This window comes from Schistocerca cancellata, chromosome 1 (assembly GCF_023864275.1).
Source record: "Schistocerca cancellata isolate TAMUIC-IGC-003103 chromosome 1, iqSchCanc2.1, whole genome shotgun sequence".
Classification (NCBI taxonomy): Eukaryota; Metazoa; Arthropoda; class Insecta; order Orthoptera; family Acrididae; genus Schistocerca; species Schistocerca cancellata.
Window position 1 is genome coordinate 993,309,400 of NC_064626.1, and position 27,789 is coordinate 993,337,188.

General features: G+C 41.8%; 1 long non-coding RNA gene across 1 annotated transcript in view; it reads right to left on the reverse strand.

Annotated features, from left to right (window-relative positions):
- LOC126088769 (uncharacterized) overlaps window positions 1–27,789 on the reverse strand; it is a 1,027,531-nt gene that overhangs the window by 493,958 nt on the left and 505,784 nt on the right. The window contains exon 3 of the long non-coding RNA XR_007520128.1: window positions 25,284–25,388. This is a non-coding gene — a long non-coding RNA (uncharacterized LOC126088769). The remainder of the gene's footprint in view (window positions 1–25,283; window positions 25,389–27,789) is intronic.

Sequence of the window (27,789 nt, forward strand, 5' to 3'; positions counted from 1 at the left end):
TACATTCTCTTCCATTTCCATAATATTGTCCTCAAGAACATCGTCCTTGTATAGACCCTCTGTATACTCCTTCCACCTTTCTGCTTTCCCTTCTTTGCTTGGAACTGGGTTTCCATCTAAGCTCTTGATATTCATGCAAGTGGTTCTCTTCTCTCCAAAGGTCTCTTTAATTTTCCTGTAGGCAGTATCTATCTTACACCTAGTGAGATAAGCCTCTACATTCTTACATTTGTTCTCTAGCCATCCCTGCTTAGCCATTTTGCACTTCCTGTCGATCTCATTTTTGAGACGTTTGTATTCCTTTTTGCCTGCTTCACTTACTGAATTTTTATATTTTCTCCTTTCATCAATTAAATTCAATATCTCTTCTGTTACTCATGGATTTCTATAAAACCTCGTCCTTTTACCTATTTGATCCTCTGCTACCTTCACTATTTCGTCTCTCAAAGCTACCCATTCTTCTTCCACTGCATTTCTTTCCCCATTCTTCTCAGTCGTTCCCTAATGCTCTCCCTGACGCTGTCTACAACCTCTGGTTCTTTCAGTTTATCCAGATCCCACATGTATGCTGGGCATGCAGCATACATGTGGTAAAATGAACAAAATACACACTGGCCTTACAGTCTCTTCTGCACGGTATCAATGTCGTCATCAAAATGCAATGACACAATGCCGGCTTACATACACATATTGTAAAAATCAGTCTATGTAGCATGAAAGTAACTGAAAAATATACAATATCTGGTCTAAGAATGGGGGGTAAGGGGATGGGAGGGAGGGTGACAACGTTATGGGCATTTTCCAGCATGTCTTTATTGCAATTAGTCATTGTGAATTATTATCCTGTACCCATGTATAAGCTTTAGCGCAATGAGTACGTGCATAATAAGGAACTGCTGTATTTTAATATGGCGCTGGCACTCCGGATATCATGTAGTTCATACAGTAGTTGTTACCTAATAATAATCTCTGAGATAATATACCCGAATAACAATGTTAGTTCATGGTTTGTGCTTACCACGGCGCTGTGTTAGCCAGCATTATCACTTTACAGTGTGTCTCCCGTGCGTAATCCCTGTTTCTAATTTGCATTTGTGTGTTATGATGAGTCGACTGCCATATATACCCAGATATTTTTTGTAAACATTCGATGACGACATGTTTGAAATTTACTGAATTTGTAAGTAATGCTCCTTAAATTGTGTTTATGAAATGGAATCACAAAATGCCGCGCACTTTGTTAACCATACGTTTCACTGGCTTCGGTTTTCACCATTGCACTTGAAAACGAGCTCTACAGTGTAATTCGCCATAGTGAATTAAATAAACAATAAAAACTTACTGTCAAAAGTCGGGAATAATTTCACTAAGAAAAATATTGTAGTTATTAAATGAAATCACTCCGCTTTAGGCTGTTAAAATATTATTCATTGCGATTGCAATTTCGACGCATGGTCATTGTGGTCATTGTCAAGCATTCTGAAAGCAGTCAGTCACCAAATACAGGGAGAGCACAAAGTCTTGCCCTGATTATAAAAATTTATAACAGAATAACCGTTTGACATAATCAGTTACATTTGATGTCGTTACATAGGTTCGTGTTACAAGTTGTTTTTAAGGCCACTTACGTTAGAAAACCTCAACGTGTGCTCCCTTGGTAGCTCGGATAATTTCGAGGCGGTATTCCAGTTCCCGCGAGGTGTTTCGTAACATGTGCTATGTCACATTACTCACGGCACCTTGTATACTAGCCTTCAATTCGTCGACGTCAGAAACTGGTGTGACGAAGACTCTGTCCTTGATAGAGCCCCAGAAAAAAAGTCAAATGTCTGGAGAGCGGGATGGCCAGGGTGCTGGACCGTTCCTTCCAATCCACCGATCCAGACATTACACCCCTTGACTCCCCTCTCCAGACATTACACCCCTTGACTTTTTTTTCTATGATTATCAAGAGCTCAGATGGAAACCCAGTTCCAAGCAAGGAGGGGAAAGCAGAAATTTGGAAGGAGTATATAGAGGGTCTATACAAGCGCGATGTACCTGAGGACAATATTATGGAAATGGAAGACGATGTAGATGAAGATGAAATGGGAGATACGAAACTGCGTGAAGAGTTTGACAGAGCACTGAAAGACCTGAGTCGAATCAAGGCCCCAGGAGTAGACAACATTCCATTAGAACTACTGACGGCCTTGGGAGAGCCAGTCCTGACAAAACTCTACCATCTGGTGAGCAAGATGTACGAGAGAGGCGAAATACCCTCGGACCTCAAGAAGAATGTAATAATTCCAATCCCAAAGAAAGAAGGTGTTGACAGATGTGAAAATTACCGAACTATCAGTTTAATAAATCACAGCTGCAAAATACTAACGCGAATTCTTTACAGACGAATGGAAAAACTAGTAGAAGCCGACCTCGGGGAAGATCAGTTTGGATTCCGTAGAAATATTGGAACAAGTGAGGCAATACTGACCTTACGACTTATCTTAGAAGAAAGATTAAGTAAAGGCAAACCTACGTTTCTAGCATTTGTAGTCTTGGAGAAAGCTTTTGACAATGTTGACTGGAATACTCTCTTTCAAATTCTAAAGGTGGCAGGGGTAAAATACAGGGAGCGAAAGGCTATTTACAATTTGTATAGAAACCAGACGGCAGTTATAAGAGTCGAGGGGCACGAAAGGGAAGCAGCGGTTGGGAAGGGAGTGAGACGGGGTTGTAGCCTCTCCCCGATGTTATTCAATCTCTATATTGAGCAAGCAGTAAAGGAAACAAAAGAAAAATTTGGAGTAGGTATTAAAATCCAGGGAGAAGAAATAAAAACTTCGAGGTTCGCCGACGACATTGTAATTCTGTCAGAGACAGCAAAGGACTTGGAAGAGCAGTTGAACTGAATGGACAGTGTCTTGAAAGGAGGATATAAGATGAACATCAACAAAAGCAAAACGAGGATAATGGAATGTAGTCGAATTAAGTCGGGTGATGCTGGGGGAATTAGATTAGGAAATGAGACACTTAAAGTCGTAAAGGAGTTTTGCTATTTGGGGAGCAAAATAACTGATGATGGTCGAAGTAGAGAGGATATAAAATGTAGACTGGCAATGGCAAGGAAAGCGTTTCTGAAGAAGAGAAATTTGTTAACATCGAGTATAGATTTAAGTGTCAGGAAGTCGTTTCTGAAAGTATTTGTATGGAGTGTAGCCATGTATGGAAGTGAAACATGGACGATAAATAGTTTAGACAAGAAGAGAATAGAAGCTTTCGAAATGTGGTGCTACAGAAGAATGTTGAAGATTAGCTGGGTAGATCACGTAACTAGTGAGGAGGTATTGAATAGAATTGGGGAGAAGTTTGTGGCACAACTTGACTAAAAGAAGGGATCGGTTGGTAGGACATGTTCTGAGGCATCAAGGGATCACAAATTTAGCATTGGAGGGCAGCGTGGAGGGTAAAAATCGTAGAGGGAGACCAAGAGATGAATACACTAAGCAGATTCAGAAGGATGTAGGTTGCAGTAGGTACTGGGAGATGAAGGAGATTGCACGGGATAGATTAGCATGGCAAGCTGCATCAAACCAGTCTCAGGACTGAAGACCACAACAACAACATATCAAGGACAGAGTCTTTGTCACACCAGTGGCTGAATTCGACGAACTGAAGGCTAGGATACAAGGTGCTGTGTGTACTGTGACAGAACACATGTTACAACACACTCGGCGGGAACTGGAATACCACTTCGAAATTATCTGAGCTATCTAGGGAGCACACGTTGAGGTTTACTAACGTAGAGGTCTTTAAAAAAAACTAGTAACACTAACCTATGTAACGGCATCAAGTGTAAATTATTATGTCAAACGGTTGTTCTGTAATAAATTTTTATAATCGGGGCAAGACTTTGTGCTCACCCTGTATAATATACTATAGTTACAAAATTAACAACCGTTTGACTCTGAAAATGAAAAGCTACTTATGTGGGATATTGGAACCCACTCAACTACATAAAGTTGTGACACACTGGATCATAGTTCCCAGTAGCACACAGCCATGTTTTTCCTTCATTGTTATTTTGGTCTCCCCGCCACACATGGGTCGAGGGTGGGCTGTCAGCGGATACAATTTGCCACTTTTCAGCAACATGAGATTAAAACTTTAAAAGCATAATATAAAATCTGGATACACCAGATGACCAAAATAAACGTTTTGTGCAATAAAAAGACGGATTGGTAGTTGCATAAGTTAAAATATAAGATATAAAATTTGGTGATTAATCAAAATATGGGCAGAGATGAATGGAAAACGAGTGTCGCACACGAGTGTATAAAAACAGGTAGACGGTTGCTTAAGGTAAAATGGAAAGGCCGACTTGTTGACTGATTAAAATAGATACATACGTGAGCGAAGAGATGAGTGGATGTCGACTGCCAGGGATGGTAAAGTATCATTTAAAGGTAGTGCACATGAGGGTATTTGTGTGGGCAGATGTTTGGAGGAGGGATGGGGGAAGAGTGGAGGAATGCGGAGCCGAACTAAGACATAGGAAGTGGATGGGGAGAACTGGCGGGGAAGGGAGCCCTGAGAAGACGACAGTGGTAGGGATCTCCTAGATCTGATAGGACAGTGTATATCAGGACGGATTTCATGGTCTGGTAAGGGGAGATGATTAAAGTTTCACTGGGAAAGGACACGAAGGGTGCAAAGGTGCGGTGTTGGGGGAATGTGGTGGTAGAGGCACAGCAGAGTACCAGGATCAGCAAGCAGTGGGGTTGTGTAATGTTGAGTACTCGGAGGTGTTCAAGATGAAAGAGTAGGCTGGTGAATTTCGTAAGTTGGTAGAGGATGCGAGTGGGGGGTGGTAAGCAGATCGGAAAGATTAGACAGAGTGCATGGCGTTTGAGGATTTGTAGCGTGTGATAAAAAGGGGGAAGGAGTGGACATCCATGCCACATTGAAAAAGCAGAGGACAGGTCAGATTAGTGTTTTACAGGTGTGGAGAACTGAGGAATGGTGCAATCCCTATGTTCGGCCAGTTAGTAGTTTTAGTAATTTTAGTCTACTTGTGTAATCAAATACATGTTGTGGCATAAATCTGCTCGCTGCTCCTTACCCTTTGTGGACACACGTGAAAAAGCTGTTAAAATAACGGAAAAGCGCTACCATAATGAGAGAAAGGCAACATCCACTAAAAGCACTGAAGTCAAAATCTCGCGTAGCAGGAGTGGTGGAAGGATCACAATGGTGGCCGAATGGCAATCTGTGATCCTGAGAGCGCAAAGAGCTAGTACTCGTATATAGGGTCTATATCATGTGGTTTGTAGAAAGTTAAATAGTAAGGACGAAAGTGAAGTGACAAAAGCATCTATTGAATAAAATGGGATCAACAAATAAAACTGAGAATGTAAATTAAATTAAGTAAAACCTAAACGCATAAGTACAAACGGACTTGCCGCAGTGGTGCCATCAGTTCCCGTCAGATCACCGAAGTTAAGCGCAGTCGTGCTTCTCAAGCACATAGATGGGTGACCATCTGGATCTACCAATGCGCTATTGGCAAGTGGGATGCTCTGAGCCTTGTAAAGCCAACTGCGAATCTAACTGACTAAGAGGTACTGGTTCCGGTCACGAAAACTGACAAAGGCTGTGAGAGCAGCGTGCTGACCGCATGCCCCTTCATATCCGCATCCAATGATGACTGTCGACTGAGGATGACACGGCGATCGGTCGGTTCCATTGGGCCTTCTGAGGCCTGTTTGGATCGAGTTTTAAATACATAAATCAAGTACATATTATGGTAACTGATACGCCAAATAGTCAAATTAAAATGACTAGCCTAGTCACAGGAAACAACATATGTAATGTAGTCAGAAATTGTAAATGTAAATATTGAAATAAAAATACACAGGGTATGTGCATACAGAAAAAATGTTATGTCAAGAGAAGCAAATGGTGACAAATTTAAGCGTTCTCGTTTAAAATAAGTCGTCACTAGATCCATAAATCATGTAACTTGTGTTTGCTCGTCTGAAGATGCCAAAAAGACGAACTTCAATGAGCAAACATAAGTTAGATGACATCTAAAACTCCTTAGAAAATCTCCAAATAATAGGAAAAGAAATATAGCTTATTATTTAGAAGAGATCGAAGTTTATAAGGCGTTTAGTAACCAGCCAGATTACTTCTTGAATGAACAGATTCAGCATAATAATAGAACATTCTTAGACTACTTCAGGAACATTTTATAATCTGTTGTATTTTGGTAAGGATGGTTTAGCTGTGTTAGTGTTGGCATGTATTATGTACCATGGTACACGTATTACTAATTAATGCCTGTTCCTGGCCTAGGAATGTTTGCGTTTATGACCGGTTGTTTGCGATTGTTTAGCGTATGTGGACCGCTGCTTTTGCCTGTATCTTGGACATTTGGCCATCTTCTATACTCATATTTTAGAACTTTTTTTAATGTGACTAGGTAGTCACCACATTTTTATGAAATGATTTATCCACTGCGATCACATGTATGTCTACTTACGAACATATCTATCTCTTATTTAAACAAGAACGCTCACATTTGTCATCACTTGCTTCGCTTGACATATCATGTTTTTTTGTGGGCACATATGTTACGTATGTTTATCTCCATATTTACATTTACTATTCCTGACTATATTAAATTCTTTTTTTAAAAATGGAGTTTCTTGTGACTACAATAGTCATTTTAATTTTACCATTTGGCATATCGGTTACAATTAGGTGTACTTTTACGTATGTATTTGCGTTTTACCTACTTTTAAAATACTTTCTCACTTTTATTTGTTGATTCCATTTTTATTTAACACATACTTCTGTCACTTTTGTCCTTCCTACTTACACGGTCCACAAACCACATGATATCGACTCTATATACTATCATTTTTGCGTTCTCATGGTCAGGATCCGTTTGTGTGTGCATGTCATTTTACCGTCATTATGATCCATGCATCACGTCTGATATTAAAGTATTTTAAATCTAGTGTTTATTGTGGACGTTATTTCTCTATTATCATATTAGCTGTTGGCCGTTATATTATCAACTTTTTCACGTATATCCACGTGATATATGGAACTTTGAGTAGATTTATACCATTGCATGTATTCGATTTAAACTGCTGGGAACTATGTTCCTACAGATCATTATTTCATGTTGTTGACCAATATCCTCCGTAAAGTATCTTCGAATTTTCTGTTTTAAACGTTTGTTAATTTTGTAACCACAGTGTGTTTTATTTCGTGACGTCAGAAAAATCATTAGATGAACGTCGGCCGAAGAACCCGAGACAGAAGCCAATAGGCAGTTTGTCAACAAGTGGCCACGAAAGCCTTAACAATTTTGTGCTTTTGGAATGCTTCACAATGGCCATGTATCGAAGTTGGAACTGTAATAAATAATATTTTAACCGGCTAAAGCGCAATGATTTCATTCAAAAATTTCACCGAGGCTATGGACCCAGTCCTCATAAAACTTCTGTGATATAGTTGTGTTCGATATTTGCGTAGACTCTGAAGATATCTGCTACCCATTTCTTTTCCCGCGAATACTTTCTGAATAGTGGTGACGTGATTGCGCTCGAGAGAGTTTCCAACGCTTTGGAGAACGTACAGTTTACACTGCTTGACAGTTGGTAAGGAACAGGGATAGGAATAGTCACAGGCAATTACGAACGACATGAAGCAAAGTATATACGTAATACAGGTTGAGTGATGTATTTACAAGGAAAATGACACAGATTTGACCACGTAGGTAAGCAGAATAGCAGGCATAAATAATGTTGATTCTTGACACAGGTCAGACTCCCAACATGACGGATGATATCGGACTTTCGGCAAGGAATATCTCCTCCTGGGGCAGTAATGCACATTTTTCACCTGTCATTAGTGCTGGTTACAAAGTGTTGAGGAGTCCTTGGGGGATATTGTCCCACTCCTCTGTCAAGGCAATTTTCAGCTCCTGCACGGTTCAGAAAGAGGGTGTTCGTTGAGAAACACATTTGCCAAGAGCATCCCAGATACACTCTTAGGTTTCACGTCCGAGGATTACTCAGGTCATTCCATACGTTCAGTATCTACACTTTCTAGTGTGTCCGACACCACAGCGGTCCTGTATGGACGGGCATTGTCGTCTATAAGCAGAAAGTCAGGACCTACGCACCTCTAAACAGACGGACTTGATCCAGACTAATGTCCCTGCAATAGCGCTGTGCACCTCTAAACAAACGGACATGATCAACATTAATCTCCCTGCAATACCGCTGTACAGTAACAGTATCTTGCAGAAAGATATGCAGCGGTATTAGGCCATTGCGCATAATGCCTGCCCATACCATAAGGCCTAGGCCATACCGATGACGTACATGAACAGTCTGTGGTGTGCAACGCGTTCGCCCCGGTAGCTGAGTGGTCAGCGTGACAGACTGTCAATCCTAAGGGCCCGGGTTCGATTCCCGGCTGGGTCGGAAATTTTCTCTGCCCAGGGACTGGGTGTTGTGTTGTCCTAATCATCATTTCATTCCCATCGACGCGCAGGTCGCCGAAGTGGCGTCAAATCGAAAGACCTGCACCAGGCGAACGGTCTACCCTACGGGAGGCCCTAGCCACACGACATTTCCTATTTACCTCTCTCTCCATACTAACTAGTGGCCATAATCACTTGCCACAGTGAAGCGGGATTCGTCGGAGAACATGTCTGGACCACTGTTGCTGACCCCAACCAGAGGAACTCCATCTCGACGAGTGCCTGGTCGAAGTGGGATGCATTTAATAGGCTTCGGAGCATACAAACCACCCTGATTAAATCGTCGCAAAATGGTTCAGGTAGACACACGTAGAGGTTGCAAGGTCTGCAGCGATCTGCCTAGGAGTGAGATGTCGGTTCCTTTTCGCCACTAGTGCTACCCTACGTATCGATAATACAACCACCGTCATGCTTTTGCTTCAGCCATCTTTCTCAATGGCGAGATGACATTTCGAGCAGACCCGTTACTGTGGCCACAGTAGTGACACTTTGACCGGCTTCGAGCGGTCCAACTGCTCATCCACTATCGTAAGCACTCCAATGAAGCTTTACTGACATGGTGTCGTACCACACGGAATGTCTCATTAAGTGGTTTCACAACAACCTTCGTCAAACACCGTACTACATTAACTGTCCAGTGTTTACAGAGCGTTCGTGCACAGGCTTCGCCCTTTACGTTTCCTTTTACTATCACTGGTCAGATCGAGTGTCCCGTTGTAAATGTCGGTTGATCCGTAGAAAACAGGCAGTCATTCCTTATCAGCTATAAACTGTCCCTTACCAATAGTCAAGCATTATGTTACCGCAAGGAACAAGTGGTGGCGTCAAGATTCAGATTATCACCTATGGGCGATTAACTGGTTGGCTGGTTGTGGAGTAAGAGATTAAACAACGAGGTCATCAGTCCTTCAGTCAAGAGATAATTCATCTGGAGTTAATGACGACCGCCAGAAATTTGACCGAATGATGAAAGTAAGTAGGTTTGGTAAAATCGATGCACTAAAGCAGTTTTGATACCAGACCTGAGAAATACCTTAAGGGAGAGTAAAAGGATCTGGGTCGGGCTTGTACAAAGGTCAGAGCAATCGAGGAGTCTGCCAGGGCTCAGCTATGGCGGGAGAAACCCCACCCACATCCTACACCTCGCCAACCCGATTAGTGGCGAAGGCAATTATAGAACCGGGAGATTCATAATAGTAAAAGTGAGAAGACTAAAAACGTAACGGACATCAGTTGGGCCGACAATAGCTAAACAAGGTGGAAGCAACAATCAGATCAGTAAGTGGGTGGGGCCAGGCGAGCGTCGTCTGGGGCTCTACACAGGACGGCGGCCATCCCTCCCACATCTTGTACCACCCCCAGTCAGTTATACTCAAAGTGTTAAAGAGGGAAACAGCACTACGCATCAGAGTGCTACCCCTGAAACGGAAAATACCATGAGGCGAAAAAGGGACCAACTGCGACTACAAGCAATTAGAACAGAGTAAAAGAGGAATTACCACAGCAGCTGGCAAAGGTGATAAACTCGACAGTCCTCCAGACTGACCATTTGAAGGGAGACGCCCCAACCACAGCCACCCCTTCCAGCCCCGAAAGTAGTTTAAAACTTTATACCTGAGATTAAAAACCACTTTCACGGAGAAAACGGAGAATCATCTGAACTTCCCGTGGATCTTTTGCCAATACTAGAGGCAAAGGCTCTGGAAGACCATGCTTATCTTGGAGAGCCAGAAGGAGTGGCTTCAATCATTATTCAGGAAGTCTGTATAGTTCCGCAACCAGAACATTGTGGTGGCTCGTTACGGAAATGAAACTATGGGTTAATCTGGCCTTACCGATGCTGAGGCGACATAACATTGTGGATTCCTTCAAGGAAGGAACAGAAAGAAGAGCGCCATGAAACAGCAGTCTCCTTGATAGTGCGGAGTTTGTTATACAGTAGTAGGCAATAGCCCATCAGATATTGTTCCATCTTCGAGCTAGGAGAGGTCTTATATAGACCCGCATATACTCACCAAGAATCGTAAAAGTGGAAGGCGGGCAAGTACTCGCTTCTATAGCCGAACGGTCTGGCAGTTCGTTCCTTGCGATACATACATGGTTTGGGAACGAAGGAAAGTCAACTGAGCAGGCAGTACGACTAATGTCAGAGGGAAGCTCACGAAAAGCAGTAACCAAATGGTGACTAGAGTAACATCGAAGAATGACCTGGAAACTGCTCACTAACACACTACAAGTGAAAATGCGGTTGAGGTCTGTTCAATAATATGTGGTTCTCCACTACTGGCTGTCAGCTTCACCGTAGAAACACAGCACTTCACTTCCCCGGCATCACGGTAGCACCGTGTAACTCCTGAGGGACTGAGAGAAACACACTCAAACCAACATGGTAGCACAATGAAATTCCTGAAGGACTGTGAGGAACAAATTGAAACTTTAGGTCCTTGAAATAGATCAGTTCTAATTTATGGTCTAGTTCCTAACCAAGGAATGAAAGGTGGGTGGCAGAAAACACGGAAGGCACATACTAAGGAAGTCTGGGAGCAGAAGAGAGCCTCAAGGCACATTTCCACCAGAGGGAAGGTGACAGGACATCGATGCGTCTTGTAAGCAAATATAGTTTGATAAGTTGGGTGATTAGAAAATTGACAGATGGCAGCGGGGTAAATGAACACGAGTGGTACTGTCGCAACTGAAGTCAGAAAATATCCACTTGAGAAGGAGACTGTCTGCAGGCCTATTCCAGAAGGCGTCAGTGACCAGTCTCACTCAACTATGATGGAATGGGTCCAACAATCTCAGTGCTGAAGGTTCCACTGAGCAATAAACCTGGCAGCCACAATTCAAGAGCGATGACGCCAGGGCCTGGTAAATGTGAAGGAGAGTAGCGCCATCTGCACTCCGAGAGGTGCGGGCAAGGACGCAGAAAGTGTTAAACTTCTGCATGCAGTTGGTCTTTATTTGACGAATACGGACAATATGTATCACAGCTGCGGATTCCGCGTGATATCCAACAGAACAGACACCACGCATTCATATAATCAGTTTTTTTGGTTGTGCTGCGTTCCTCCATTTGCTATTTAATGTGATTTTGAAAGGTGTTGTGGCACGTGCTCAACTCTATCCAGTGTGGAAATGGGCTTATGTCACAATAAATGCTTTTAAAAAAATTTTTGGCGGCCAAATTTTAAGTAAAGTGCAGACTGTTGTTCTGGTGGTTTAATTTTAAGGCTTAGAGGCCAATTCTAAGTCACATTTTGTCAATATATTGGTCTTAAGAAAATAGATCCGCTTAATGCCTCTGCCTTGGTTCTTGCAGCCAATAAGCTTTTTCTGCCCCTTTGATACCACACCAACTTTTAGGAAAAATAAATGAAATATTTTATATGATGCTTAAATGATACTTGCGTCTATTAAATTATATGTAAGACTGTTCTAGAACTATTCCTTGATGACAGTTGAAGTTATTGAGAACCTCTGATTTGAGCATTAAGCTGATAAAAGGCCATTTGTATTTCTTGAGTTGTGGATACTAGTTTGAAGGCTCCTTCGGCATTTATTAAGATCGTGGTGATATTTATTCTATGATGAAGATACTAATAGTTTTTGATCATTTGCCGGTAGTAATTCCGGCTTTAAGTATGTACCTCACTCGAAACTATTTACCTTAATTAGCGTTGCGAGGTGAGTTAATATTCAGTGGTGCTTTAATCTTAACTTAATATTATTAGTTACTGGACTACTTTTATAGCCAAGGCGAAGGCCTTAGTTTTATTTAACCTGTTCATTGCTTAAGAGAGCTATGCTGTATATGTTATAGTGCACTGCCGATCCACTCTCTTCTTGTAGTCACCGGGCCCGCAGCTCGTGGTCGTGCGGTAGCGTTCTCGCTTCCCGCGCCCGGGTTCCCGGGTTCGATTCCCGGCGGGGTCAGGGATTTTCCCTGCCTCGTGATGGCTGGGTGTTGTGTGATGTCCTTAGGTTAGTTAGGTTTAAGTAGTTCTAAGTTCTAGGGGACTGATGACCATAGCTGTTAAGTCCCAAAGTGCTCAGAGCCATTTCAACCATTTTGTTGTCACCGGAGGCTCTGTTCCCAGGGCTGCGTCTGGGGTCCGCTCTGTCGTCTGCAGGTTTCTGCCCTGACCTGACATGGGGCCGCTCTATTACTTTATTGTAATTTTCAGGTTATGGTGTGCCTCGCCATGACTTTCAGTATAAACTATTAATATTTCATGCTTAAATGAACTGTAATTAAAAAACGTTAAAGAATATCTAAAATGTCACTCTTCTGGTATTTCATGTTTCTTGCCTTTTCTTATGGGTAAAAGCTGAAGATTAATCTTTAATGTGTTTTTCTTTTAAGTTGAGCCTTGGATCTAGTTGCTGCCGAGGAAAAGAAATTAGTGTTGGTTAATAAATTGTTTCCAAGAGTACTTGGTAACAACTGATGTTCAATAGTTTTCCCCAGCCCTTAATCCAGGAGCTATCGGTTGGTGTCCTATGATACAAGCGCTGGTTGCTTATATCAATGATGATGGTGATGAGGAGGAAAATGGTGATAAAAATTAAGAAAAGTCACGAAAGAACATTATGGCCGGCACAGAAGGCAGGCTGGCAACATCTTCTTTTAGTAAACGAATAGGCAGAATGTGTGAAACTGTGCGCCATCAGAGTTGATCTAATAGCAGAAGTGTAGATGAAATAACTTTCAAAGGAGATGATTTAACAGTTCACAATGTAAGATATTCGGAAACAGGAGGATTATATATCTGTTTTAAATTAGACCTCCTAAGACGAGTAGCACAACATGAGATCTTTAAAATTATGGTAAAATTCTAAAGGCTATCGCAACTCATAAGTATAGCTATCTCTCCCACGCACCATTAAATTCGAAAAGAGACTCTACATCACTCAGATAGTGAAACCGACATTAAATAAAAGTGGTGGATTAATACTAAGAGATGATGACATACATATCCGTATGGGAGAAAAAAAATATGCTTGAAGTTCGAGAATGTAAGGCAGTCTCCACCGAATCGTCAGCACATATCGATTTTGTTCACTGAAGTAATCTGAATGAATTTGAGGTGCAGTTAGTAGTCTTGCTAACTTTGAAAGCAGTAGGTAATAATTTGAATCATAATGAAATAATACCCATTGGAGAGGAGCATTTTGAGAGCCACCAGGTTAGCCGAGAGCGCTAATGCGCTGCTTCCTGGACTCGGGTAGGCATGCTGACCCAAGATCGAATCCGCCCAGCGGTGTGCTGGCCAGCCTGGATGTGGTTTTTAGGCAGTTTTACACATCCTGGTAGGTGAATACCGGGCTGGTCCCCGAGTGCTGCCTCAGTTACACGACTTACAGACATCTGAACACGATCGCACTACTCCGTAGATTACACTAGACACAGACAGCTGGGGTACACTAATTCCTTCCCAGGGTGAGAGTGGGGATGGGGGTGGGGTGAGGGTGGGGGGGGTACGGGATGGTGGCAGGAAGGGCATCTGGTCACCCCATAAAATTAACCTTGCGAAGTCCGTCCTAACCATGCCGACCCTGCGAAACTGTGGGACAAGGCATCTGCAAAAGAACGGAGAGGAGTATTGTGGAACAACGAGTATTGCTTGAAGTTTACGATGGCTGTAAAAGATGAAGTAAAATACTGAATTGCAGTAAGGAAAGTTGCAATATTAGAAAATACTATCGGCTGAGAGACGTCTAAAAAGTGTATTTAACAGATTTGGAAATTATTCACCTGATAGTTTCATGGGATTTAGCATACTGAACAGCACACGTTGGCTCTTGGGAGCAAATGGTAGGGTATTGTATTCCACGGAATAATTGGAAATACTGGGTATATTTTAGAGCCAGTATTACATCTACAGTGTGCTGTGAGCAGTACAGGTGAGCATTATTATATCACAGACGCTGCTCGTAACTGCCGACTAGCGTGGTGTATAAGAGTAGCATTGTGTTGAATTATTAAGCGGCTTCAAAATGAAAAAAAAAAACACAATATCGCAAAACTGTGGCATGGATATATGAGGTCCGTTTATCGGTTTCCTGTCGCATAGACTGAGTTTCCTTATTATGAAGGTATTTAGGAGCTTGGATCATGTTTTTTACAAATGTGGGAAAGCTGAAATATGATGCTGCATAAACAAGAAGACAGAAAACTTGCCAATTAATGCTTCACAGATACATTTTTGCTAGCTGAGTCAGCATGGTGGTATGTTATAAAAGACAGAAGACTCGGTGCGGTGGCTAGTAGTGGATGCTGCACCACCAGAGACATCATCATTGTAATAGTCAAAATTTCACAAAATGTAAGCGCTACATGCACTACATACTACTAACAGAACTGATGTACTTTAGTTATGAATTACTTCTTGTAATTCAAGAAAGCAGGGACTCCATATTACAGAATTTGAAAGATCTGGGTGAGGGTGGGTGTGCAATGTACGCTGAAAGACTGCTGGCATTGAAGAAGGGTGGCATCATCTGATGATGAATGTGAGATGCGTCTTCACCAAACCTAGAGTGGCGCTGCTGGTTCATCTGGAAGAGTGCAATATGTATCTGTTTTCAAGTTTCTCGACCATCAGTGTTGCTGAACTTCATTCACTCATAGCTGCAATGGCTCTGAGAACTATGGGACTTAACATCCATGGTCATTAGTCCCTTAGAACTTAGAACTACTTAAACCTAACTAACCTAAGGACATCACACAACACCCAGTCATCACGAGGCAGAGAAAATCCCTGACCCCGCCGGGAATCGAACCCGGGAACCCGGGCGCGGGAAGCGAGAACGCTACCGCACGACCACGAGCTGCGGACTCATAGCTGCAATGTCTGCGTAGCACGTGTATCACGGCAGAGTGAATACCACTGTCACAGCTGATTTCGAAAGTATTGACATGTAATATATTTTTGGGCATAGTAGAAAAAAAAATTCAGTTTTTGTTCACAAGGTATCACACTGTGGAACTATACAAAACATTATTACACGATTTCAAAAAAGAAGATTGTTGTGGTTCCTGTTTGGTTTCCAAGAGTGTTTAGTGATTTTATATAAGTCATTGGTGATCAAAATAGTTTCTCAGAGATGAATGCAAACATAACACAATTTCTTAAGAGAGAGTGCTTTACAAATTCTGAATATTTTGTTATTTTGAAGTGTACAACAAGTATGAATGAATTAATTCCACTGGACTGTTCCTGTTTCAGTATGGCAAACTGGCTGAGTGTTATATTAAGGATAGGTTATTCATAATGTATACGTTTTGCTTGCAAAATAGACTTCAGTGGCACTTCGATTTTATGAAGACAGATACAGCAGTCAAAACTTGGCTGTCTAATGGACATGTCTCAAATACTTACTCAAACTTTAACAAACTAATGTTTGCAATAGCTGGTATCCAAAAAAATGTTGAAGATGAAGTAAAATGTGTATTAAATTTCCACTATGTATGACAGCACGTCACAGTTCACTGGGAAAATTTTGTATAATAAAATTTATATCTACATAATTTCTTTGTTTTTCCTGTAATATATTACAGCAATGAGGTAGATACTGAAATAATTTTGTGCATACATATGTGTCAGATGGATTGAATGACAAAGCAGACTTGGAAAGAGAGAAGGAGAGATAGATGGTGAAAGAGATGAATTTTACATGAAATTTAATGAAGAGACAAAGGTGTAAAGACAGACGGCAAATATTTTGTTAAATGAAATATAAATGACAACACAGTACACCATTTATATAAATATCTTTGACACTGGTACCTAATAAAATAAAAGTTACGGAAATAATGCATATCTTTGAACATGACACAGTTTCTGCACAGTTGATTGCATTATTTTAAAACTGTGCTGATTAAATACACAGGTGTGTGTATGTGAACGCAACATTATGTAAATCTTTGACTTTCTAATGAAGGGTGCAGAAATAACGCATATAATGCATCTTGGTGGATATTCAAGTGAATGTTATGGACTTTCTTACGGCATACATTGAAACTTGGTGCCATTTTTACGAAACTGACTGCCTCATTTTAATAATTTGCTCAGATTCGCTGGAGAGAGGGAGGGGGCAGGGGGTGGAGAAGAGGGGCTACAAAGCACAACTGGGCTAGTTCTCCCGTTTTGAATTTTATCTCACTAATAAAAGTAGATTACAGACTCCATCTTGGATTTTGATTGGCTGACTTGATAACGTCACTGACGTCACTGATAATAGTGATGACGAACTGATTACGGGGCAGGGTTTGTGGGGTCATCATTCTTTGCATTCCGAAGTGGATCAGAATGCCTGCAGGTATATTACTATGGTATAACTTTCTCATTAACTTATGATTCCAAGTATTATTAAAAAAATATTTTTCATCGTTGGAAATCTGAAATGGTGAAGTTCTCTACTAGTCGAAAGAGTATACAGTATTGTGAAAGGTAGGTCACGATGGTCATCAAAAGTGCAGCCCGACAGAGATGCTACAGGAAGTAGCACAAGGGCAACCTACATATCGTACTGCTTAATAAACAAGAAATGAGAAAATATGAACAAGAAGTGATAAACGAACGCTCATGCATAACATACGGAAGTTGCGCGTCCTAATGCCATCTACTGTAACCGATTTTTATCTCCATTTTCGACCTCTGCTAAGGATATCCTGTAGAGACAATGGCCATCATAATTTTGATTACGCATTAAACTACACGCATAATTAAATAAACTGTAGACAAATATCAGACGCATCATAGCTTTTCTTGTCACGCAGTTATAATAATTGAGGTATGTCATCAACGCGCAGTTTCCGTTGAGGCTCTGTTTCATCAAGAGAGCATGTTAAGAATTCAGTCTGCATGTAGTGGTTTCTTTTTCACTTAGTGGGAGAACGAGAATCGTTAAAGTGTATTAGAGGTTTAGATTAATATGAGGAGTCATCCATGTCAGAACGCGGGAGATGTATGGCCTGACAATAAATCAGCCATCGGTTTCTTTCGTAATATCCTGTACGTACGTCGTCTTCTCACCGACAGCGGTTCAGTAGAAAATTTCACACCAAAGTCGTAAATCCTCCTGACGAAACGTTTAACCGGGACAAGTAATTGGTGCATCAATAGTAGCTATTTTCGCGTTCAATAAGTCCATGCACTTAATGTCAACATCCTGTTACATTCTGGGCATAAGCGTTATTACTGAGGTGAATAATAATTAGTCTGTGTGTTCCACACGCCAGTTCAACTGTTCTTAAGCAAATATATTTCATTTAAGCTATATCAAAAAGCTATAACCATTTGTATTATCGTTTCAACATTGCACACCCTATGCTATCCATCATCATAGAAATGCAAATTGGTCTCAAATATTATCCCTGTTATGCGGAAAAGAATTTACGAAGAAAAACGTCCTGGAGTAATCATGTCAGCCTAGAGCAACAAAATCCTGATATCTCTCAACTGATTTTTGACACATCAGTCTAATATTAATAACTTATTTGATTATGGCTGGATGACATGAGTTTGCAACGTTTGAAATATCCATAATGAACAGTGATAATCGGTTCGGTCATTCTCTCTCCAACTTCGAGCTATCACCAACCAAAGTATCACATGGTGTAGGTGATTCTGGATTGAAATCGTTGCGATCCCACAACAAAAAGCGTAGCATCCAACACTGTATTCATAGCTATAGATGACTAACAAAAACTGTCCAAAGCCAGTCAGCGCTCTACGTTAGTTGATAGGACGTCTGAATTTAAAACGGGGTCAACAAAGCTTGGATCAGCGAGAAAAATAAAGTGCTCGTTGGTTTGCTTGGGGACCAGTACTTCATATCGACTCGTGAAATCACTTGTTTGATCGCAAAGAATTCGTAACAAGTTTTTTCGTTAAATAAATTGACGTATCGCTAGTTTCAGCTATTCACGTTTCGCACAAAGTACGTGCCGCCATTGATACTGGTTGCAATGTTGTTGCAGGCTGATGTTGATTCAGCATACATGTACACTCTTGGTTTCTGGCTCAGTGGTCGTTTCATATGCGACTGTGTGCAGAGTATTTTCCCTGATGAAGAACTGAACCTCAAGTGTGTGGATAAAACACACATCATAAAAAGTTATGCGTCACCTTAGTTACGAGATTTCCGGAACCTGTACAGAAAACTGGAACAGAGAGCAACATAAAAACCACTTCCGCCCTTTTTATTGCTCATGAAAACCACACAATGTATACTGTGGCGAGAACTTCGGAGGTGGTGTCCCAGACTGCTGTGCACACCGGTACCTCTAACAACCAGTAGCACGTCCTCTTGCATTGATGCATGCCTGTATTCGTCGTGGAATACTAACCACACGTTCATCAAGGCACTGTTGGTCCAGATTGTTCCGCTCCTCAACGGCGATTCGGCGTAGATCCCCCAGAGTGGTTGGGGGGTCACATAGTCCTTAAACAGCCCTTTTCAATCTATCCCAGGCATATTCGATAGGGTTCATGTCTGGAGAACATGCTGGTCACTCTAGTCGAGCGATGTAGGAAGTCATTCAGAAGATGTGCACGAGTGGGCGCGATTTGTCGTCAATGTAGACGAATGCCTCGCTAATATGCTGCTGATATGGTTGCACTATCGGTCGAAGGATGGCATTCACGTATCGTACAGCCGTTACGGTGGCCTCAGTGACCACCAGCAGCGTACGTCGGCCCCACATAACGCCACCCCAAAACAGCAGGGAACCTCCACCTTGATGCACTCGCTGGAAAGTGTGTCTAAGGCGTTCAGCCTGTTCGGGTTGCCTCCAAACACGTCTCTGAGGAATGTCTGGTTGAAGGTATATGCGACACTCATCGGTCAAGAGAACGTGACACCAATCCTGAGCGGTCCATTCGGCATTTCTTGGGCCCATCTGTACAGAGCTGCATAGTGTCGTGGTTGCAAAGATGGACCTCGCCATGGACTTTAGGAGTGAAGTTGCGCATCATGCAGCCTATTGCGCACAGTTTGAGTCGCAACACGACGTCCTGTGGCTGCATGAAAAGCATTATTCAACATGGTGGCGTTGCTATCAGGGTTCCTCCGAGCCGTAACCCATAGGTAGCGGTCATCCACTGCAGTAGTAGCCCTTGGGCGGCCTGAGCGAGGCATGTCATCGACAGTTCCTCATCGTCCGAATAACAACGCTTTGGTTCACTCCAAGACGTCTGGACACTTCCTATGTTGAGAGCTCTTCCTGGCACAAAGTAACAATGCAGACGAGATCGAACCGCGGTACTGACCGTCTAGGCATGGTTGAACTACAGAAAGCCGGCCGGAGTGGCCGAGCGGTTCTAGGCGCTACAGTCTGGAACCGCGCGACCGCTACGGTCGCAAGTTCGAATCCTGCCTCGGGCATGGATGTGTGTGATGTCCTTAGGTTAGTAGGTTTAAGCAGTTCTAAGTTCTAGGGGACTGATGACCTCAGAATTTAAGTCCCATAGTGCTCAGAGCCATTTGAACCATTTTTGAACTACAGAAAACACGAGCCATGTACCTCCTTCCTGGTGGAATAACTGGAAATGAGCGGCTGTCGGACCCCCTCCGTCTAATAGGTGCTGCTCATGCATGGTTATTTACATCTTCGGGCGGGTTTAGTGACATCTCTGAATAGTCAAAGGGACTGTGTCTGTGATACAATATCCACAGTCAACGTCTATCTTCATGAGTTCCGAGATGATATATTTTTTTTCTTTTTTTTTTTTTTTGAGGTGTGTATGTTCGTGACAGATGAAAATACCACGGTACTCAGTCGACTACGGAAACGTTTCTAGAAAAAATTCAGCGAATATCGGATAGTACAGTTAAAAGAAATTGCTTTAAACGTGAAATGATGCATGGGGGCCTAATTATATACAATGCAAATATTTTTGGTAGCTGTATTTCCGATTACGCTGTCTCGTAAACGGCTGGCCCTGACTAGTTTTAGTACGCAATCTGACTGCTTAGAACAACAACAAAGAATGAAATGAAAATTTTCTGTTAACACAATTAATTAATTAAGTCCCCAGCAACTATAAAACCTACGAAACCAAAGCACAAGTGTAATTGTTCTGTGTGTGGGAGTGTGACTCAACGTACATCTGGCACGGTTCTTCTTCAACAAGACAAGAATTTTTAAATACCATTTATACTGACGTGATAAAAGAAAATTAGAAATACTATAATTACGCAAGAAAACCAGAATTACACTCTAATACAAGAACACAAGCCAGATGCTTTGTTGACTGAACCTGTAATGATGCATTATTTGAGACACAGAAATAATAAAAAGAAAATAGTGTTTTGTTACCTTCATATATATTGACGAAATGCACTCTGATCATTACAATCTCTCCATTAGAATAACATCTGCTATCTCTCCGATCAAATAACTGCATAAAACATGGGACAAACACTCATTACTACCACATCTCAACAACTCTCCACTACATCTGAACAACAACCGCCTACCACAACTTCTCAAGAATCACTGCCAGTGGAGGCGGCGGAACAAAACTCTCTGGCGCGATATCTGGCGCTGTGGCTCAGTGTAGCCACCTTTCAATGAATCTTAGCGAAACTGTTAGAACATACGTAAGTTCATATAAGAATGTAGCTTGTAGGCTACTATAAAAGGAGGCAGAGCATAAGTAACAAATAGAGGCGTATTTACTCTGAGATTAAGATAAATCTTAAGGAGAAAGCGTTTAGATTCTGAAAATAGCTAAAGTTACTGAAAACCAATAACGTACCCCCGCTCAAAGAAAATCTGTAACGTTATTTAAAGAATTTTCAAAGAAGTTAGCTCAAGAGCCCTGGAGTAGAACGGAATGTGCAGTAGCACAGATCTAATGACACCCGTTTAAAAGAAGCTGGAGGACGTACTCATCACCATTGATATCCATCTCCTATGGAATTGTGGAACATTCTCTTAAATTTGAACATAATGACCTCCTTTCAATAGATAGTATGTTTGTTTCTTTGATTTCTTTCTTCAAGCAACTGGAACAGGTAACAAATACATCGTTTATATAGAATTCAGCTTGTACTTTTGTCACGTAACTGCTAGTATCCATTTATATACAATGTAACGAGATAGAATTTGTATTTCTAAAGTGTGGAAAAGTCTTTATCAAGTGTCATAGTGTCATCAATACATTACTGTGAGATGCTTAGCTGCACTACATTGCTTTGCAAAACTTAAAACAAAAGTAACTTTCGCATCATGTGTCATTGGCAAGTAAAATAGCTCGATGAAACAAAGACCATACATGGAAAGAACGGCTACAATATAGTACAGAAAAGAATGGTAAGGAGTTCTAGTGGTAGGCGATTCATTGCTCCGCCAGTGCGGTTGAAAAACTGTTGATGGTCGATGGCATATGCGGACGTGCTGTAATACGTGTCTTCAGTGCGTTCCACAAGTGTTGCAGGTAAGGCAGGGGAACAGGTAGGTAGCACATTCGCTAAATATCCTCTCGTTCCAAGAGCTCACCCACCTGCGCAGTTCGAGGCGCCGCGCATTGTCACCCATAAAAATGAAGTCAGTGTCGAATGCAGCACTGAGTAAACGCTCATAGGAAAGGAGAACAGAGTCACAATAACATTGACCGGCGAGTGAACCGTGAACGAAACTTTGGAGCCCCGTGAAACATTATGCCTCCCCACAGCATAACACCTGGAGCAACAAAACGATCATTTTCGACTATGTTCCGGAGTGCATTATGTGTTACTTCCTCTTGTCACGTGAGGGTATGCGTCCAGCACGGTCGAATATGATCGTTTTGGTGATCTAGGTGTTATGATGTAGGCAGGCATAATGTAGCAGGGGCCTCCAAAGTTTTGATCACAATTCACTCGCCGGTCAGTGTTATTGTGACACTGTTCTCGTTTCCTCAGTTCTCGTTTACTCAGTGGTGCATTCGACACTGACTTCATTTTTATGGGTGACAATGCGCAATTGGAGGAGCTCTTGGAACGAGAAGATATTGGGTGAATGTACTGGTCTGCTGCCCCACACCACACCTCCCTCCCGACTTCACTCCCATCAGATGTGTGTGGGATGCATTGGAGAAACGTACTGCAGCACGTCCATAAGCTCCAACGACCACCAGGTAGCTGCCAACAGCGCTGAATGAGGAATGGGACGTCCTGTCGCAAGAACTCTTTATCAATCTTGTGGCCAACATGGGAACACACCCTATTAAGAACCATGTACCGCCTTTGTAACGTCCAGGGAACCATCATGAATCGTGGTAACTTCAGTGTAATTATTGTCTTTGAATAAAAGTGTCATTTTTGTTCGTCTCATTATTTATTTCAGTTAGCTTCTGTGCCATACCGCAGCAGTTCTTTCTATGTATGGTTCAAGCTTCATCGAGATTTGTTACTTGGCAATGACACATCATGCGGAAGTTACTTTTGCCCTTACGTTTTGCACACCAGATTATATACCCGCGGGAAATAATATCAAAATTTTGTTAACCATAAACGGAAATTACCACGTTTAAAAATTATAAAGGCTGTGAATCCATCCCTAGTAAAATAGTAGATCAAAATATAGTTTAATGTTCGGCTTGTGCTTAGGCCGCATCATAATACTCAACCACTGGGCTAAGATCCGTGCTACACAAGTTCACAATAGTTCCAGGAATAGCATCTTCAGTTTGAGAGTAAGTGAAAGATTTCATCTTACCATTTTCAAATTTGCTCTGCAGAAAACATAACAAGGAATTGCTGTCCGCATATAATATGTAGAACCTGTTGGAGAGGTCGTCTGTCACTCCCTATTCCTTTTCTCCCGCTGCATCTCTATCAACATCTACATGGTTACTCTGCAGTTCACACCCAAGTGTTTGCCAGTGGCTTTTACAACTTCAACAAAGGCGACATGTAGTTGTGGCATATTTGATGGCAGATTATCTGTAACAAATCTTCCCAGGAACCATGGCACTGGTTCGTTGTGATACACCAAACTAAACACAGAATTATCATAAAAAGGTCTAACATGCATTACAATGCTTCCTTTATAAAGGCAGAACTGCGAAAAAATATCATGTTCGTTGCCAAAAATGCAAACTACCTGGCATTTGTCTAATCAACAGTATTCTCATTGTCCCTGCACACCTTTCTGCTGGTTACACTCCTGCACGGTTACTGGTAACTGGGAGAATCTCTAGGAAGTATTACTAACATCGAAACGTTCAAGAAAGTTTCCAACGAGATAAGTTTAATGCCGATTACTTTTGGATGAAACCAGAGAACTCTAGCCAGCGTAAGTGTGAATACGTACAGTACTGCTGTACAATATACGACACAAAAGATGAAGTCGCAGATCCTCCATGTATGACAGGTGCAATGACAGCTGTAAGTAACGCCGACGGCAGTTCAACCGCGGCGTAAAAGAACGAAGTTATGTGGAAGAAATATGTAACCTACACCATTGCACAAGCAACGGACGCCAGATGATGCCTCTTTTTCTGCCTGCGTGGTCAATATTATTTATAACGGTTGCTTGTATTTGATGACGCCTATTTCTGTATGCTCTGGATTATCCTTCCTATTCCTGCTGATGATTTTTGATTTAAAGCATAACCTTCACGCCCTTGATCCAACACATTTTTAGTTCCTAGAGTCTTTGCAGGTGACGGTGGCGCCACCGAGAGGCCGTGCGGGGTACGCGAGAGCCGGGAGAGTCAGTCCGGGAAGTAGGGGCAGCAATATTTACTTGGCGCGAGATGTGTCTGGCGCCGGCCTGGTGAAGGAAGGCGGCGTGTACGGCGCGAACTACAGTACTGCTGTTTGGATGCAGAACCCTGCCGGATGAGCGTTGACCTTAATAATATGGACGAAATGGTAAATGACTACAAGACGGTAGTGCAGGTGTTCTGCAGCTGAGACTCCTAGAAGATGAGAGGTATTTCTGTTTGGTTACATCTGGATCTGCAACTGCGTTTTACGCTACATTCTTTAGTGCTAAGGTGTTGAGTGTGTTAATCTCTACGAGCTGTTATTCACCCGTCGTAAGCGCCTGTGTTTATTGTGAAACCCGACAGTTATTTCAAATAAGTTAGTAACGGTGCTCGCAGGCGGCGCTTTCGTTGCGTGAGTAAATAGTCATTCATTAATAGCTGCTGTTATTTGTATTCTGTGGGAATTTTATGCAGTGGCCTAAGACTAATTAATCTTACATTGTCTGAGGCTCTCGTAACGGGTAAACTTGGTTGTAGGGTACCAACTGTCACCTTTTACCCATGGCGTAGTTGCACTGTGTCGCCGTGTATTGCGACGTCATCGAGCCGCAGAGAGTGTGTGTGTGTGTGTTTTGGAGTGGGAATGGAATATTGTTGTACAGCGCACGGTGTATGAAGAGGGGGCGTGCTCTACCAGTTTACTTATGTGGTGGCGATGTGTTTGTGAGGTATGTTATTGTGTCATTTAGTATGCTACAGTCGTCATAATGTGAAGCGTACAAAATTGATGGCATAATGGAATATATTGCACAGAATGTTGTCATATAAAGCAGAATATATCGTAAAATTTAAACTGTGCTCTTAGGTGCCTGCGTCACTACTGAATAAGTGGATCAATGTTTTTAATTAATATATAGAACATGCAGCTCTAATATTGATAAACACTGACATGATTTAATTGAAAATATTGATCCATTTACATTGATTCACCTATCTTCTCCCATGATTTAATTAAAAAACATTGATCTACTTACGACGTTTATCGAAAATTATTTTTTCTTTGGTTCCGGCGTCTTTTCCTGTCCGACTCATCATTCATCATGTTGATTTCCCATCATTCACTGCACTTGCCGTAAAATCTGTAACACACATCAGAAAAATCACTGACACCGTTAGTGCTTTTTTACTCTAGGGTAGGGGTGTATAGGTGAACTGGAGATTGGGATTAGGGCTGTTAACGAAACACGACATATCGATAAATAGATTTCTTTCAAATAAAATCGTTATATATCTGTTACGTCGTTTTACGAGCAAATCATTAATCGATATCTAAATGGCAATATCGAGCGCAGAAATTTTTATTTTATATTATACTTTTTCGCAATTTTCGGTAACTATTTGAAACTGTTCTTCTGCAATTATAGGAGAACATAAGTTTACATTCATTGTATGAAGGAGTTTTATTATTTTTTGAACTTTCATCACGTCCAATCTTTCTCTTTCACTCTGTGAAGAAACTACAGGTGGCACAAAGAAGAATACAGGCTGCAATGAGGAAGAAGCTAGTGTGCTATATCTTTACATCAGCATCCTTCAAAAGCAGTTGCTGAAACTGATAAAGAAAAATGTAAAGGACTGGATTGGTCGTTGCGGTGGACGGAGACGTATGAGGAGGAACTGCTGATTTAATCGGGCTAAAATTCACCACGCAAGTGTGGCACTACAACTGTTAGGTCACTGGCTTTGGCAGAAATGAAAAGCTACAGGGAACAAGTCATAAAGTATTCCGGACAAATCCAATATGTGACGAAACCGAACGACGGACACATTTTATTGCGCCACTTATACGCAGTTAGCATTGTTAGCAAAGTGGTTATCGCCATGCGTGACCGTGCATCGTTTTCCTTTCAGTTCTTGTTCTAGGAGGGATAGCCAGGCTACTAGATTGGTGATGTACAGAATATCTAAAATTAATAAATACTGAAATGTACAGTACTAAAACTGGCATTATATTTACAATGTGCAGCCAATATTTTTACATGTCGGTGTGTCGATATTTATTTCCTTCGATATGTCAATACATTATTCGACCTAACGAGGCCCAATAAGGTCTTCTTAAATATCGAATTTTTAAAATTATCAAAGGTCCTAATTGGGATATTGTCTTTTGTAGTCGTGGGGGGTTGGTTATTGGTATCTTGGTCTAGGGTTGAGCTATATGGATTAAGTGGAGATGGCTGCTCTAGGGTTGAGCTAACTAGGTTAACTTGAGATTGGGATACCGTGATCTTACGGTGTGTTCTGTATAGTTTTGTTGGGTTTCATTTTTTTGGTAGTTTCGAGTGTTTCGTTTTCTCAGAATGTTGCGTCTTGGGCGGTGTTGTTGATTTTATTAAAAAAATTTTAGTTCTTCCCCGCCCAAAACACCATTTTCCCGCGGTTGTCCCGCTTTTTTCATCTGGTTTAGTCAATGTTTTGGTTCGCATAGTATTTGTAATTTTGCAGATGTTATGAACGATGGTTTGGTCGCCATGTTGGATACGCTTTAAGTCGGGGTTTTAGGTATGGTGGTGACGTCATTGGTCAAAGGAAACGAGTGAAATCCCAGTCTCCAGCAACCACTTTGCAACTGTGAAACCTATAAGATCACGGTGTGTCTCATTAATATGATACCGTTTCCACAGTTAAATAGCTTCTTTTCAGATTGTCTGAGGCCTTGTTGTGTATTATGTAAGGTGTCCGTGCCCATCTGAATTGCAAATGTTCTCACAGTGAGGAAGTCCAGTTGACTATTGTGCCGTCTTGTAATGAGCGCTAGATGTACACTGAAGTAGTGTAACAAACTTCGTATGGCCCCACTCTCCACTGTTGCCAAATTGATTCAAGATGGCAGATCCACGGTGTTGGCAACAGATATGGCAACGTCGCAATGACATCACGTTGGGAAGTTCAAATATTGGCGGGAAGATAGATCAGATAGTTCCAGAAAATTGCAGGAAGTTCAAATTCCAGCAGGGCATACCACAGCTAGCTCCACTAAACTAAGAAAATGGCAGAAGAATAGATCACTTGGGCTACCTCCACTAACCTAAGTCATCCAGCTGACACCTTTTCCTAGTAATTGGTGGGAAAAGGACTCAGACTGAGCTGGATAGGATGGACATAAATCTTTATTTTGCAGGCATTCTTTATTTAGCGCCATCCAGTGTGTTCACCATGAGGTTTGCAGTACAACTGACCAAGTACAAAGTACTGCCACCAGAGGGCACTGTCATCCCTCCTGTGATATAATCCAAGATGGCGGTCTGAAGGTAAAATGGCGGGAAAATGACTCAGACTGCGCTGGACTGCTGGAGAGAGGAAGCAGTCTACTTTATTTATTTTGGAACAATTTAATTACGGATGGATTTCACATAGCATATTTATTACAATGATAGAAAACACTTGCTCTGAAGTGCTTGGGGCCACATTGCACGCCGTACAGAGTGCCAAACTGCTTGTTAATCACCGAAATACTGCAGATGTACAGACATGCAAACA